The following is a 15,496-nucleotide window of genomic DNA, read 5'->3' as shown; positions in this document are numbered from 1 at the left end:
TTATAAAAAAATTAAGTGACTAATCGATTCTAGTTGTTTAACACATAAAAAACACACTAGTCTTTTTTCTATGTACTTGTTTATGAGCTTCCATAGAAATCAGATCCTTTTAGGGTTCTTTGTTGTGTCGTAAGGATTAACATGCAAATCTAATTCAAGTGATTTCGATTCCAGATGCTCAACTCGACAGAAGAAACGGTCAATTGAGAGATTCTGAGGTAAACATGAGTGAAGGCAAGGGAGAGATTTTCTTTCAATAACCTTTACCTTGTAGGGAAATTCACTATGTTTCAATAAAGTGACATACTTCCATTATGTGAAAGTAATTTCCTTGTTATCTGAAGAGCTCTCAACGTGTAAGTTATGAGTGAAGGCAACGAGTAGAGGGAGAATATTTTCCACACATAATGCCTTATCAATGGTAAGGTATGTGGAATGATCATTGATAGTGGTAGTTATACTAATGTGGCAAGCACTCTACTCATGGAAAGAGCTAGGTTGACATACATCAAGCATTCGAATCTCTATCGATTAAAGTGTTTGAATGAATATGGTGAAGCCCAGGTTGACATACATCAAGCATCACGATGAGGTATGTTGTGATATCGTACCTATGCATGTCACTCACTTGATACTTGGGAGACCTTGGCAGTTTGACAGACAGGTACAACATAGCAGTTGCGCCAACTAATACTCATTGTGAAAGGACGGTCTGAATCATGTTCTTATGCCTTTATCACCAAAAGAGGCACATGAAGATCATGTTAAAATTAAACAGTCCTTTCATGAATACTCAAAGAGAGCATAAGAGATAGAGAAGGTCGAAAAAGAAACTAGTGGTCCATTAAGCATCAAAAAAGCCCGACAGAAAATTAAAGATTGTCTATTAATAGAAAAACATAGAGCAAAAACAAACAAGTGTCTTGATCATAAAGACACAATGTTAAGTAATATCTCTTATAAAAATGTAATTTTGATTGTCCTTACCTATAGGGAGATTCATTTTGACCTTAACCACTCTTTGCATATTCGTATTGTTTTTCTCTTACAGATAATTATCATGATAAGTGGGCTACAAAGATTTGATCCCGATCCCAAAAGAATTGTTAATCAAGTCATGAAGTGCATAAACAATAAAACAAACATACCTGGGAGGTATGATATGTTTTCTATTGCAATCACTAATCTTTTTCCCTTGTGATGAAGGCCCAGATTCGAGAACAAATTTTTTAAAGAAGGGGGAGATGATGTGATCCTAGAAAATCAAAAAATAGTTCCAAAGATGCAATATAACATCAATGAGGAATGCCCAGAATATGAAAGTAATTTCATTCCGGATTACTTTCCTAATTGAGATTATTCCAAGAGATTGGCCAAGTTTGTTCAAGCTAAAAGACTTAAAGGCCCAAGTAAGATTAATGAACTTGAAGAATTGTAAAAAAGCCCACACTCGACGAAGATGGTGTGTCTGAGGTCGCACATGGAGGAGAGGCACCCGTGAGGGGGAAACCTGAGTCACCTAACCTGCTACACCGCTTGCTAGGCTCAATCCGTGGGCTAGTAGGCATCGCACCTGAGAAGAACATACGGCCCATGCCGCAAGTCCCTGCAGATGGGCCGACTGAGACCCATCGGGAAGACCCGAATGCCTGATCCAGCCGACCCGTACTTGAGGGAGAAGAAAATGAGCCGAATGGGTTTATTTGGGATACTTGTAGGTACCGTAAGCGCGTTTAATTCAGGGAACTTAGGGACCGCCCGTAAGCACAGTAACCATCTAATTTTTGGCGCCAAATCAAGTAAGGACCCCTTACCCTATTTCCTGTCATAGATGTGAAGTTTGAATAAATAATAATACGGTCTTTTGTATAGGTTAGATAAATATTCATATTTAATTACAGATTGCTAATGGAGCCCGAAACCGGACATTATTCTCTGTTGATTCCTGTTGATTTATTTTACAGTTTAAATGCATGATGGTATCTGGTCTTAAAGTTTTAAATGCATGTATTACTGTATTACTTGACCACTGTGTGATTTGGGATTTAAGATATGATTGTATTACCGGGTACATGTTCATTATTTATGTGATTGTGTTTAATTTGGTAACGGAGATTAAGGATAAACAGGAAAGGGATGTGATCTGATAAATGGATAAGATGACAGCCTCATTAGATATCTTAGGAGATGGTGGACGGACTGAGTTCATAGGGAATCCTACCATGAACGTTGTCTCATACCGGATGGGGTATGGAGACTTGGTCATTTGACGTTCATACTAGACAGGGTATGGGAACGACCCGCTTCACCCTCATACCGGACGAGGTATTGAGGTTTAATGTCTTGGCACTCATACCGGACAGGGTATGGGGATGGTCCTGGAATTAAGATTGTTAATGGAAAGGGTTCACGTGTACGATATATGCTATGTTGCAGATTATATATGAATTCATGATATTTATAATGTTATTGTTTGCATAGGTTGTTTTTATAAATCTCACTGCGGTAAGTAAATGGTAAATGGTTTTATTATTAATAAATGAATTTATTTAAAATTTGTACTCTATTGGTTGTTTTTGATTTTTCTATCAACTTTTGCTTCTGTGACGGTGATATATTATGATATCCTTACTGGGGTAGTGTAGCTCACCATTTATTTAACAATTTCATATCATGAGGACCCGGTTCCCGAGCCCGATCCGCAAGAAGGCTACGAGTAGACCCTAGATACTTATTAATTTCCTTTATTTTTTCTATTTTTCGTATTTTCTTCAGAAAATTTGTTCTGTGATGTTTGTTAGTATTTTTGAGTTATCATGTAAGGGATGTTAATTTTAACCTTTATTTCGCTTCCGCACTAAAATTATTATATGCAATTCTTTTTAAATTTTCGGGACCATTACGCCACACACCGGCCAGTTTATTTCACATGAATTTGAATTTGACAACCATTTTAGTTAGAAACCGTCCAACCAAATAGAAATCATAGGATTCATGGGGGTTCAGTGCAATATCAACGATATCCTAGCCACCCTCTTCTACATCTGTTATTGTGAGTGTGGCTAAAGCCGACTCCTCCATGGTGGGTCATGGTGGTTCCCCAATGTCGGTTACAAAGAACATGCCAAAGGGCAGACCTTAAGAGACATACATACCAAAGGGCAGATAACTAGTTTGCTTTTTAATCTTACTACATGACTTGATCCTTTCATGATACCTCATACTTGAATTAACTTTCACTTTACATTTTTCTTGATGTTTTAAAGTTCACTTCATTTTCCTTGAATATTTGTTGCACTTGGAATGTCAAGAATGTGTTAGTATTACATAAATATAAAATTAACTATTGCGAAATATTATTTTGTATTTATCATTGAATTTTAAACTATTGTCAGATATTATGTTGTATTTATCATTGAATTTTAATTACGTCAAAATATTATTTCAAATTATATTTTATTTTGCTTAATGTTTAAATTTTAAATTAACTATAAAATTAATGGAGAAACAAAATTGGAAGCTAAATAAACGGATGATTTCTTAATTTTAAGGACAAAAAGATTAAGGACAAAAGTAAAAGTACAACATTGGAATTTGATTAGTAAAATAAATATCACAGATACAACATTGGAATATTTTTGCTTTGATTATATAATAATTGTGTTTTGGTTATGCAGAACAAACCTTACTGTGGATACAAAATAACAAAGGCGCCCATACGAGTTAGGGTATGGTTTATGGCACTCATACGGTAGGTGTTTATGGCGCTCAAATGGATTGTGGTCTGGGGCAGCTGATGGTCACATTTGTGCTTTGATTATATAATGATTGTATTTTGGTTATGCAGGGCAAACCCTATTATACATATGGAATAACAGCAGCACCCATACGGGTTAGAGTATGGTGGCGATCGACTGGTTATGACACTTATACGGGTTGAGGGTATGAGGATGGTTGATAATTATGGCGCCCACATGGGTTGGGGTATGAGGATAACTAACGATTACTTATTGGCTATGGAAATATTTGAGTATTCACATATAGAGGGGATCCTTATGTATTAAATAATATTGGTTAAAAAGGCATTACATTGTGAAATCTAAAGGTATGTGAAACTCTAAATATCAAACGGAAGAGAGAAACGAATTGATCTAATACATGTATTACATTTGGTTATATATTTGATAAGATGTAACTGTGTTTATGCATGAGAACGCAAGTTGTCCGAACATAAATGTGATGTGTTTTTATGGATGTGTATGGTATTTAAATATAAATCTTTTCTGATCATGACACTTATTAATAAACCTACAAAATCCTTCAAATTATATCTGATTCAACCCAGGTATTGTAGACTTTCCCTCATTTCCATCCACAAACACTATTTTTAAAATTTTTCCCATTTATCAAAAAAATCTCATTTCTCATTCTTTACGGAATCATTCGCATATAATTTATATGTATAGCTTCCGATTATGAATATGTTCTAATGATAATTTGTTAATGAATATGAGATTGGGATATGTGAGGTCAATATCAAAGGAAAAAGAAACTGATATGTGGAATGAAGAATGAGAAACTTTGTTATTGTTGTATTATTTTCCATGTTTGGGTATTTTGCTTTAAAATCAGCATTTGTTTTCCTAAAACTTGTATGATTGGTTGTTTGCATGCCTCTGTATGGGCACTACCCTTTTTTTATTGAGCCCATGAAGCTCACCTTAATTCACACCCCCTCAGAGCAGATTAGTTCGAATCAAGAGCATATTTAAGGTCAAATGAAGACTCTGAAAAATGTTTATTAATTTTAGATATTTTATTTTCTACTTTAGATCTAAATATGTTATCATAATGTAACTTAAGGATTTTGTGAGACTCACAAATTGTAACTGCATACAGTGGATGATTGAATTAAAAATTTTAGCATATTGATGCGTGTTTATTAGGTTTTTATATATGTGGTAACACTTCTTTCTCAGCAGAGAAAGCAGATCGTTACATATATGGGTGAGAATAAAAAAGAGGAGTTATATACATTTTTGAAATTAAATCCAACTTAAAAAAGTATTGTCATGTAATTTAAAGAAGTATAGAATTTTTATGTGATGAAATCTTGCTTATTACCATCTTTACTTCATTGTCTTCAGTGGTGTAGAAGAAAAATATTAATTTTTAATTTGAGGGGTTCAAGTTTGTGTGAGCGAAAAATTACGTCAATTGTGAAATGGTATAAGGTTGTTGACATGGAGCATGGCATAGAAAAAAATCTCTACTTCATTGGTTTGGTGTAACGTTGACTAGTTAGTAGGTGTTGCTAACATTGAACACGATATAAAAAATCTCTATTTCATCATTTTAGTAGTGAGGAAGTCAACCTTATATGACGTGCACATGTGACATTGATTTAATAGTTACATAAACTTTTTGAAAGAAAATTTTTTATTGGAAAAAAATTTTAAAATATAAGAGTTAATTAAAAAGAGAAGAACAAAATATAGGGGGTTTAAACAAAACAATAAAAATAGCACAAAAGTTATTTTCCTATTTAAAATTATTAATATTTTTTCATATTATTAGTATTTTAAGAGATTATACGATTAAATTTATTTTACATGTATGCAATTTTAGTTATTAGGTTGTGCATAGTTCATTATGGACCGAAAAGACAAACTATACCTAGTTGCTCAGTCTAAATTAAATAAAATTAAATTAAATTAGTTATGGTCTAATCTGATCTTGATCTGAACTTGAATAATTAAATTTATATAAAAAAAATTAAAAACCATCTAAACCTTAAAATAATAAAAAATTATTATCCTCATTCATGTTTGCAGTCCCCGAGTTCTCACCCCTGTGAATGTTTACATCACCCAAATTCTCACACTCATGCATGTCCACATTCTAAAGGGTGTATATTGTCGTTCTACCGTCATCATCATACATTACATTTAAAAGTATAGAATTTGTTGATAAATATAGCTCAACAATATTTCCTATGACAAACTCTTTCACAAAATAAACATCACTATTTGAACCTATTTTAGTTTATTCTAATTCAAAACATAAATTAGATTGGATGAAATAAATAATTCTACATCTTTTATAATCACCAAGATATTAAAAAAATCTCTAAATGTAAATAAAACTAAGTAATCTTCATCTTAACAATCAAACGCATCTTCCCCTCCAACATATGTAGTATTTGGCTTAAATATAAATTGTCGACTATGATGCAGATGAATAACATATAAATATTTTCATATGTTACAAATTTTAAATCATAAACAACCGACAGGTGAATTCTCAAGTGTAAGAAATTGTTCAAATAATAAAGTGATGAATAGAATATCATATCACAGATATTACGTACCAAATACCAAAATTGTAAAAATTATATTATTATATAGAAATCAAAATTAAGTTTATGCAGGAAATAACATTTAAATAATTTAATCAAAGCAGAATAATTAAATTGAGAAAAACTTATCAACGAAAACGCACTAGAGTAATTGATTAACATGAATCTTGGATATATTCACGTTTTGATTTCGCAATCGATTTAATCTAATCTGTAATGGTCGAAATATTCTAATATACTTTCGGTTTTCTTTCTATTATTTCATAGGTCTATCAATTAACAACTGTTAACCTTTTATAACAATTATTAATTTGATTCAATTAAATCTCTAATAATTTAATTGATCCACGTTAATTTGACTATATTACTTTTATTCAAGTCTCTATTAATGTTTAACACTATATGTTTAATTGATAAAATTTCACCCTCGTAATTATAAAACCATCAATCGCATATAAAACTATGAACCGACAAATTTTCACAATCTAATTAAGTTCAATAATGTTAAATTGCAATAAGGAGAAAGCTAAAAAATTAAAAAGCAAATTTACCTTTGATTCAGGTTACGACAATTACTCTAACGAAAGAAATTTAGCTAGACATGGTGGTTTGAGCAACACAAAGTGTATTTGAAAAAAAATAACTCATGTAATTAATTAAAAATAAACATCTGAATAATCTCAAATGCTAACGTTCAGATTTCATCATAATATCCTAAATCTGTTTGCCCAAAACTAAGTTAATTAAAAATAAAATTACTAAATTTTTCTCAGCTCCTCTCTCTCTCTCCACCGCATTTGCTTCCTTTCGCCTCTGCTTGCGTTCACTAAGTTCGCAGATTGGGTTGCTGCTTTCTCTCTCTAGCTCCCATCTCTCTCTCTTTGCAAGTTTTCTCTCTTTTTCTTTTGTTTTTTTTTCCTTTTTGTTGCCTCCCTTTTTTAATAGGCCGCTGCAAGAGAAGAGATGGGGTTTTCTCTTTCTTTTTTTTTTTGAACTTTTTTTCCTTTTGAGCCCCTTTTCTTTCTTAGCTGATTCTTTTTCTTTTTCTTTTTTTTCTCTTCAGCCGCTTCTTTATTTTCCTCTTCTGCTTTCTGTAATTATTTTTCCCTGTTTTTTTTTTTTTTTGGTTTTGACGTGGCTACTAGGATGGGTTGTTCAATATTTGGGCTTGGGTTTTAGGCTTCTTCTTCTATTTTCAGTTTTTTTTTTGCTCTTTTCTTAACAATATCACCAACATCAAAATTTTACTAATTAATTCATTTTTAACTCAAAATTATTTCAATAATTATTCCAAATTTAAATAAAAATGATATTAAAAATATTATAACAATACAATACATCAACAAACATGGAAAATTATGAATTAATTAATTGCATATTATGTATTAATAAAAATAATCATATGATATTATTTTAGAAGTTAGTGGACTATCAAATACAGAATCAACGCCTTCATGCTTTGCAGCATTAAACGATTTGAAGTATTATGCAAATCAGTTAAAGACTGTGTGACATTAGGTGAGTTGAAGTACCATGCTTTTATAGCAAAAGATATACATTAACCATATAAATATTACTTTAGAAGTTAGTGGATTATCAAATACAGAATCAATGCGTTCATGATTTGTAGCATTAAATGATTTGAAGTATTATGCTAATCAGTTAAAGATTGTGTGACATTAGGTATGTTGAAGTATCATGCTTTTGTAGCAAAAGATATACATTAAGCAGAAGATATACATGGAGAAGCAATTTAATTAAAAAAGGAAACCCCAAGCAAAAACTAAAATTTAATTAAGCAAAAGATATACATTGAGAATCAATTGTTGGGTCAAAATGAAAGCCCCCTAAGCAGAAAGGAAATATAGGGAAGATACAAAGGTCATCTTGATTACGGTTTTCTCTATCTTGGTTCCGAAAACCTAAGAGAAGAGAAATGACAAAGAAAGGTGCCAACAAATAACTTACCATTCTTGATTAAATGCGGACAAAGTTTGGGGAAACGAAGAATGATGAAGAGGAGAAGTAAAAAGGAAGAATTTGTTGCCTTAGAAATCAGAGATTTTTTTTTTGTTTTTAAATTTAATTTAATGTTTTTTAGTTAGAATTGATTTTGACTAATATCGTTAATTCTTGAGTTAATCAGTTTAGTTAATATGGTGCCATGTGTCAGCTTGTGAGTGACCACATAACAAAATTTTCTTCGTTGCTAATACCCTTCATGTATATATTTAACAACTAAACTAGAAAATATTGAATATCTAATATGAAAACCATAAGATACTAAAGTGAAAAAGTTAAATCACAAGGATCAAATTAAAATTAGCATAAAAGTTGGACAAACATTCTAAAATGAAGCTTTCAAGATTTTCAAATCTCAAAGAAAATTTAGAATAAAATGCAAAAATAATAATTTTTGAACTTTAAATTAAATAATCTAATTATATAGAAAATAAAAAATAAAATTTTTACATTTCGTACTTGAATTAACTTTCACTTTTCATTTTCCTTGATGTTTTAAAGTTCACTTCAATTTCCTTGAACATTTGTTGCACTTTCGAATGTCAAAAATGTGTTAGTATTTTATAAATATAAAATTAACTATTGTCAAATATTATTTTGTATTTATCATTAAATTTTAAACTATTGTCAAATATTATTTTGTATTTATCATTGAATTTTAATTACGTCAAAATACTATTTCAGATTATATTTTATTTTGCTTAATGTTTAAATTTTAAATTAACTATAAAATTAATGGAGTAAAGACCCGAAACTTTAAATGACATGAATTTATATCTTTAATGCGGAAGCAAATAATAAAATTAGGATTTACATTCCTTACACAATAAATTGGAATGCCCAATAGGAATACAGGAATGTCTCTTATATATTATTTCTTTAAAAAAAACAAACAGTAATTAAAAACAAATAAATAGATATCATAGGGGTTAACCTCCACTAGCACTTGAAGGGAGTCCAAGAGATGAACTACTCACAACTCTCTCGCTGATCAGGATCTGAATCTTGGTCTTCTTGATATAAAATAATTAATGAAAGAGTGAGCTATACTAACCCAGTAAAAATATCACACTAATCACTGATACAAAAAACTAAATGTTGGTAAAAATTACAAAATAACTAATGGAGCCCTTAATTTAAGCTAATACATTTAACTCTAAAATGTTTTATTTTATATTTACCGTTACGAATTTTTTCAAAAAAAAAAGTTATGAAAACAAATAACCAAGTGACATTTTAATTTCGTACATAAAATCAGTAATTCTTCCTTTTAACCTACTTACTAGGACCCTTAGGGGTCCATATGGATATTCCTCTACCCGTAGACACAGTATCAAGTTTTGACAATTAACCCGGTCGTCTCCATATCCCGTCCGGTAATGGGCGCCAAAAACAACATCGCCTCGATACCCCGTCCTGTATGAGGGTCAACCATATCTCCCAAAATGCTTCCGGTATAGGACTTCTCAGCCCCCTTCGACTGAGGTAATATCCACGGTAGAGTTTCCTATGTACCAGGTATGTCCACCCTTTCCCAGGATGCCCAGTAAGCTTTCATTTATTTAGATTCTCATCAACCAAACAACTACCAAATCATACCAACGTCTCGTTTCATATTCACCGATTAATTAAACGGTATTTAAGCAAATGATATAGTTTAACATAACCGAATAATCAAGTAACTAGATAACCAATTAAATAATGCAGGAAAAATCAAATAAACCAAATAATCGAGAAGGTCATAAAAACAATTAATTTAAATGTTCACAATATAATATTAAGTAATTTAGGCTGTACAAGAAAAATAAGCAGGAAATTAGGACAAATATGAACTAACCAGTTCCGACTCCATTAGTAACCTATAATTATTTTAAAGATATTTCTAATTTTTTAGAAAATACATAATTATTGATTATTAATCTTCAATTTACTGTAACAAAGAATAGGGTGAGGGATCCTTATCCGAATCTGTTTTTTAAAATATTGTACTATCTACTACGCCTCCTAACGGGTCTCGAATTTCATAAATTTTTCTACGTGAATCAAAATACTCGTCACATACCTAAAAATACCCCAAACCTAAAATCAGTATTGAAAACCCTTTTAGGCCAATTTTAGGGTTCCGGCACGGTGGCACCGCCATGCTCCGGTGCTGGCTTCACTGTCCACGATGGTGGTTTCTTTTAGCCTGGCCGGTTTTGACTAGTTTTGGCCAGTTTTACACTTATCCCTGAAGAAAAACATGTTAAGGGCCTCGGTTGGCAAAAAAATAAAAAAATAGAACCTATCAGCGGGGGGTCTCCAGGTGCGGCAGCTCTGCTGGTTCTCCTTCGTGACTGGGGTTTCTTCTTCAGATAACCTGCACAAAAAAGGACGGTGAACACAATAGTCAAAAAATTGTGTAAAAAAAGAAACGAGAATGGGCTCATCAAAGAGGTTTTAGGGTTTTTATCGTCGCGGCTCCGTCGGGATTTGCCCACAATTTTCAGCTCACCCACTGTCCCTTTTGCTCCGATATGACCACAGAGAGACTCAGAATCGAATTTCGAGCGATAAGAAAAAAAATTTCCTTTTTTGGAGGTCGACGTTGCCTCCGGTGCGGCGGTAGTCGGGCGTCGATCTTCGTCTCCAACGTCTGGTTCTTCTCCAGCAAGGATAAGTGCGGCTAGGGTAAGAGTTCCCTGAGACGCATGTTTAAATACCCATCCTGTGTCAATCTGGGCCATCCGTCGGCGTCGAGGTGGAGTGAGGAGAACTGTCCGATTGTGTCCTATTTAGGCCGATTGTGTGGGCGAATCTGGATCGTTCACCGTGATTGACCTCGCCAGTCCGATCGTGCATAAAGAGAGAATGCATCTGAGCTGTCCGTGCGCGTGGGACTTGATCAAGACCATCGGATCGCCAAGCACACGGATCACCTACGTGGCGCCAATGTCAGTGTGTTTTGCCATGCGGCGTGTTCTGATTCGTCGTGACTGCTGACTGAGTCGTCCCACGTGGCCGAATTTTTTATTTTTACGATTTTACCCCCTGTTTTCAAGTTTTCTTTCAAAAATACTCCCTTTAGTCAAAATTTCACCCCTTTTCCCCAAAATTATTTTCAAATTTGTCCCTATTTCATTTTTTCTCAATAATTTAAACAAAATTAAATTAAAATTAAAATTAATTAATTATTTATATAGCTTTTTTAAATAAAAGGAATTATCCTAGACCGAATTTTTGGTTCAGGTATTACAAATGCAGAAATAAAATTGGAAGCTAAATAAAAAGATGATTTCTTAATTTTAAGGACAAAAAGTGTAGCGCCTAGGGAAAATTCAAGAAGGAGAAAAAAAAAAAAAAAAAAAAAACGCTCGTGCCACGTCAGCAGCCACGTCAGCAGACCTAGTCAGCAGGCCTGGCCAACCAGGACCTACCACGTGGCAAAACCACGTCGACCAGGGACGGGCCACGTTGGCGATCCGCGTGCGCGCGATCGGACGGCCCAGATCAATCGCGCGCACGGACGACCCAGATTTAATCAAAAACGGACGGCCCAGATTAAAAAAAAATGGACAGCTGAGATCAAAAGACAAAAGGGTATAAATAAGACCCCCACACCAGACCCCAAACCCTAGCCGCCTGCCCTCGCTGGAGAAGACGAACCAGAAGCCGGCCACCGCCACCCGCCGCCGCACCGGAGGGATTTCCAATCGCCGATCGAGGTAAATTTCATACCCCCGACTCGTTTTTCCACGCTGATTTCTCCAGTGGCCAAATCGGAGCCAAAATCCCAGCCAAACGGCTGGAAAACACGGCCGAAAGCCAGCGGCGCCGCCGCGCCCCTTCTCGGTTTTTGCCTCCGATGAGGCCCTTCCCGGCCTCCGTTTAATGCAATTTTTATATCACCGTGATCACCATTATTTTCTCTACAGATCGATCGGAGCCGAATCACCAAAACACGAACTTCACCGGAGAGTCGCCGCACCCGAGAGCACCGCCGCCGGTAAGCTTCGGTTTTCCGTAAATTTTCAGCCCCCCGAGGGCCGTAGGGTTGTTTTATTGCAGGAACCAATGCGAGTGTGGCCGAATTCGGTCGAAAACGGCCAACCCGAGGCAAACCGCCGCCGCTTGCGGCGGCGCCGTCGCCGGAGCACAGCGGAGCCGCCGTGCCGGAGATACGATATTGGCCGAAAGGGGCCCTGGGCCTAATTTGGGATTTTTTGGAATACGTGCAGGTACCAGTAGTGCGTTTCAGTTCTCCGAGAAAAATTTAGGGAAAATTAGGGACAGCCTGCAAGCGCATTGTGAAGCCGTGTTCGGACCCCAAAACGAGTAAGGACCCCTCACCCTATTTCCTATCACGGTTTTAAAGTTCAATAAATGATAAAACGGTATTTCATGAATCAACGAATGTGTGAAATTACTTAAGGTCGCTAATGGAGCCCGAGTCTAGTGTGTTTGTCGGTTAACTGTTATTTGGCCTGTTTACAGTTTTAAATGCAGTATGAGATTTGATGTTTTCATTTTATAGTTTCGTGTGCATATTCTACTGTTTTATTGATTATGGATTGAATGACTGGGATATTGATGTTGTATGTTGTCTGTTTGGCATAAACTATCGTTTTGCTTGTTTGTATGTGATTGATAATGCTGACTGAGGGAAAAGGAGAATGAAAGATTATGTAAATAAAAATTGTATACTGTGGTCAGCCTGACTAGATATCCTGGGAGATGGTGGACAGACCGGGTTCGTAGGGAACCCTACCGGGATTGTGGTCTCCCATACCGGACGGGGTATGGAGATCTTATGTGTTTTGGCGCCCATACCGGACGGGGTATGGGGACGGCCCTGGAATGGATTTCAAGTGTTAAGGATTAACGGGTAGCGGGACCCCTATGGATCCTCATGGATAGTAGTGGGCTGGTGAATTAGGAAAATATGTTGTGTAATGATTGAATTACGAAAAGTTTGATAGGTATTATGTTATACAGTTCATATATATGTTTTCATGATGATGATGATGTTATTGCTTTCGTATATTGTTTTATGAATTTCACCAAGGTAAGTGAATGGTAAAGGTTTTATTATTAATAAAAGGATTTGTTGTAAATTATGCTCCATCGGTCTTTTTGTGTTTTCTACCCACCTTTACCTCCGTGACGGTGAGATATCGTGATGTCTTTACTGGGCTAGTGTAGCTCATTCCTTATTTAATCATTTCAGATCAAGAGGACATCGTTCCCGAGCCGGTTCCACAGGAGGACGACGAAGGGGACGCCTAAAGACTCCATAGTCACATTCGTAGTTTTTACTTTCAAGTTTCTCCTTTAGGTAGTTTGATCTTTTATATTTTGTGAGCACGTTTTTAGTTTTAGTGTAAGGGATGTTATTCAAATTTTGACTTCGCTTCTGCATTTGATATTTATAATATAAAATTCATTTTAAATTTTCGGGGCTGCTACAAAAAGGTTAAGGACGAAAATAGAAGCAAAAATTAGGAACCCGATTTATAACAATTATAATTGTAACCCCAAAAAAAGAAAAATTTAGACTCATTTAATATTATTTTAAGTAAAAATCTTAACTTTTTAATTTGTAATATGAGAATATAATTCACAGATTGATTGAAGTTATTTTATTTTGTACGAAATTAATTAAAAATATTTCAAGTATAAAATAGAGATTTCTAAAATATTCTTCTCCTAAAATTATTATTTAATACTTTATTAGACATATTGTACCATTATTATTACTAAAAAAAATGCTTAAATTGATCATTTTTATAATTAATTTCAAAATTATTCAGTTGTTTATTTAATGAATTCAATCTGTTTTTAGACATCACTTAATGAATTTTATTTTTAATTATAAATAAATCCAATGCATTTATAGCAAAGATTTGACATCTAATTTATTTTTTTCTTAGTGGATACTTTCTTACTTAATTTGTTTAATTATGAAAACGTTACACATAATTTATTATCGTAAAATTATAATATTAAATTTATGGCCGGTTACAAAATTCTTTTGCGTATTGCGAAGAAAAAAGTGAAGGGAATTCTAGTTTTACATGGAAGAAACAACCGCACATTAAATATATTTTATTGGTAAAGTACTAGTAAAGCTCTATAAATAATAAACAAACTGAAGTAAAAACATCAGATAGAAGAAAATGGGTAGAGGTATGATTATCAGCGTTCTGTTGCTTCTTCTTGTCGTGGCTATGGAAGCCAAAGTTGACGAAGACTGCTATCGAAGATGTTCGAGCAAATGCTTGGGTAGATTCCGAGGGGCTTGTTTATCTGCATGTTTAAACCAATGTACGGTAGATGCTCATGATCAACCCACAACATTTTTGTCATCCGGTAATATGTTCTTATCAAATATTGCTTAAAGAATATAAATGAGTTCATAGATCATCTAAGCGTTATCAGTTTATTTTTTTAAAAAATTCAATAAATTGTATAAGTCTAATTTAAAGTCTATTACTTATGTTTAGATAATTTACTAACTAATATATAACCTGATAGATCCTTTTTATATGTATTTTTTTATTCCTTCTCATGTCATTTTTCTTTTACTAATGGTTGTAGTAATAATACCTGATAAATGTTACAGATCTCAAGACCAAATGATGTTCGACATCTTCCTATGAGACATGCAAGAAAGTTACTTAATATATATGTAATAAGTACATTCATCGTTTAGACGTGTACTTTTGTTATACTAATAAACAAGTTGGTTTCATTTTTTAATTTTTCATATTTTTGAGTTATAAATTGTTGTTCAATTGATTTTAGTTAAACTTAATAGTCCATTTTGTACTAAAAATATGATATATCAGTCTCATTTAATTAGCTGACGTATGCAAATTACTATTCTGAGTGAGCGGAGTTAAGATCGTATAGGAGTTTTAAATTTTATCCCAACTAATTTTTATTCTTTAAAACTTTTCACAATTGTTAGTATTATTAGTATTATATGACCCAAACCCAAAACAAAACTCAAAGAAAAACCTCAACCCAATCCTTATCTATTGAAAAAAGACCAAAATGTTTCGGCCCAACCCACTTATAGCAAAAGATATACATAAATAAGCAGTTTAATTAGGGAAGAAAACCCTAAGTAGAAAT

The 15,496-nt window shown here is 33.7% G+C and overlaps 1 long non-coding RNA gene across 1 annotated transcript; it reads left to right on the top strand.

Moving 5' to 3' along the window:
• The first annotated feature begins 1,183 nt into the window (after positions 1-1,183).
• On the top strand, positions 1,184-4,254 carry LOC148266059 (uncharacterized). Its single transcript, XR_015819401.1, has 2 exons — positions 1,184-3,728; positions 3,848-4,254. It is a non-coding gene; the product is annotated as an uncharacterized LOC148266059 (long non-coding RNA).
• The last annotated feature ends 11,242 nt before the right edge of the window (positions 4,255-15,496 follow it).

This window comes from Carica papaya, chromosome 5 (genome assembly GCF_054855325.1).
Source record: "Carica papaya isolate Zhongbai chromosome 5, ASM5485532v1, whole genome shotgun sequence".
NCBI classification, from domain to species: domain Eukaryota; kingdom Viridiplantae; phylum Streptophyta; class Magnoliopsida; order Brassicales; family Caricaceae; genus Carica; species Carica papaya.
Note: the sequence above shows the minus strand (reverse complement) of the source record. Positions and strands in the feature narration are given on the sequence as shown.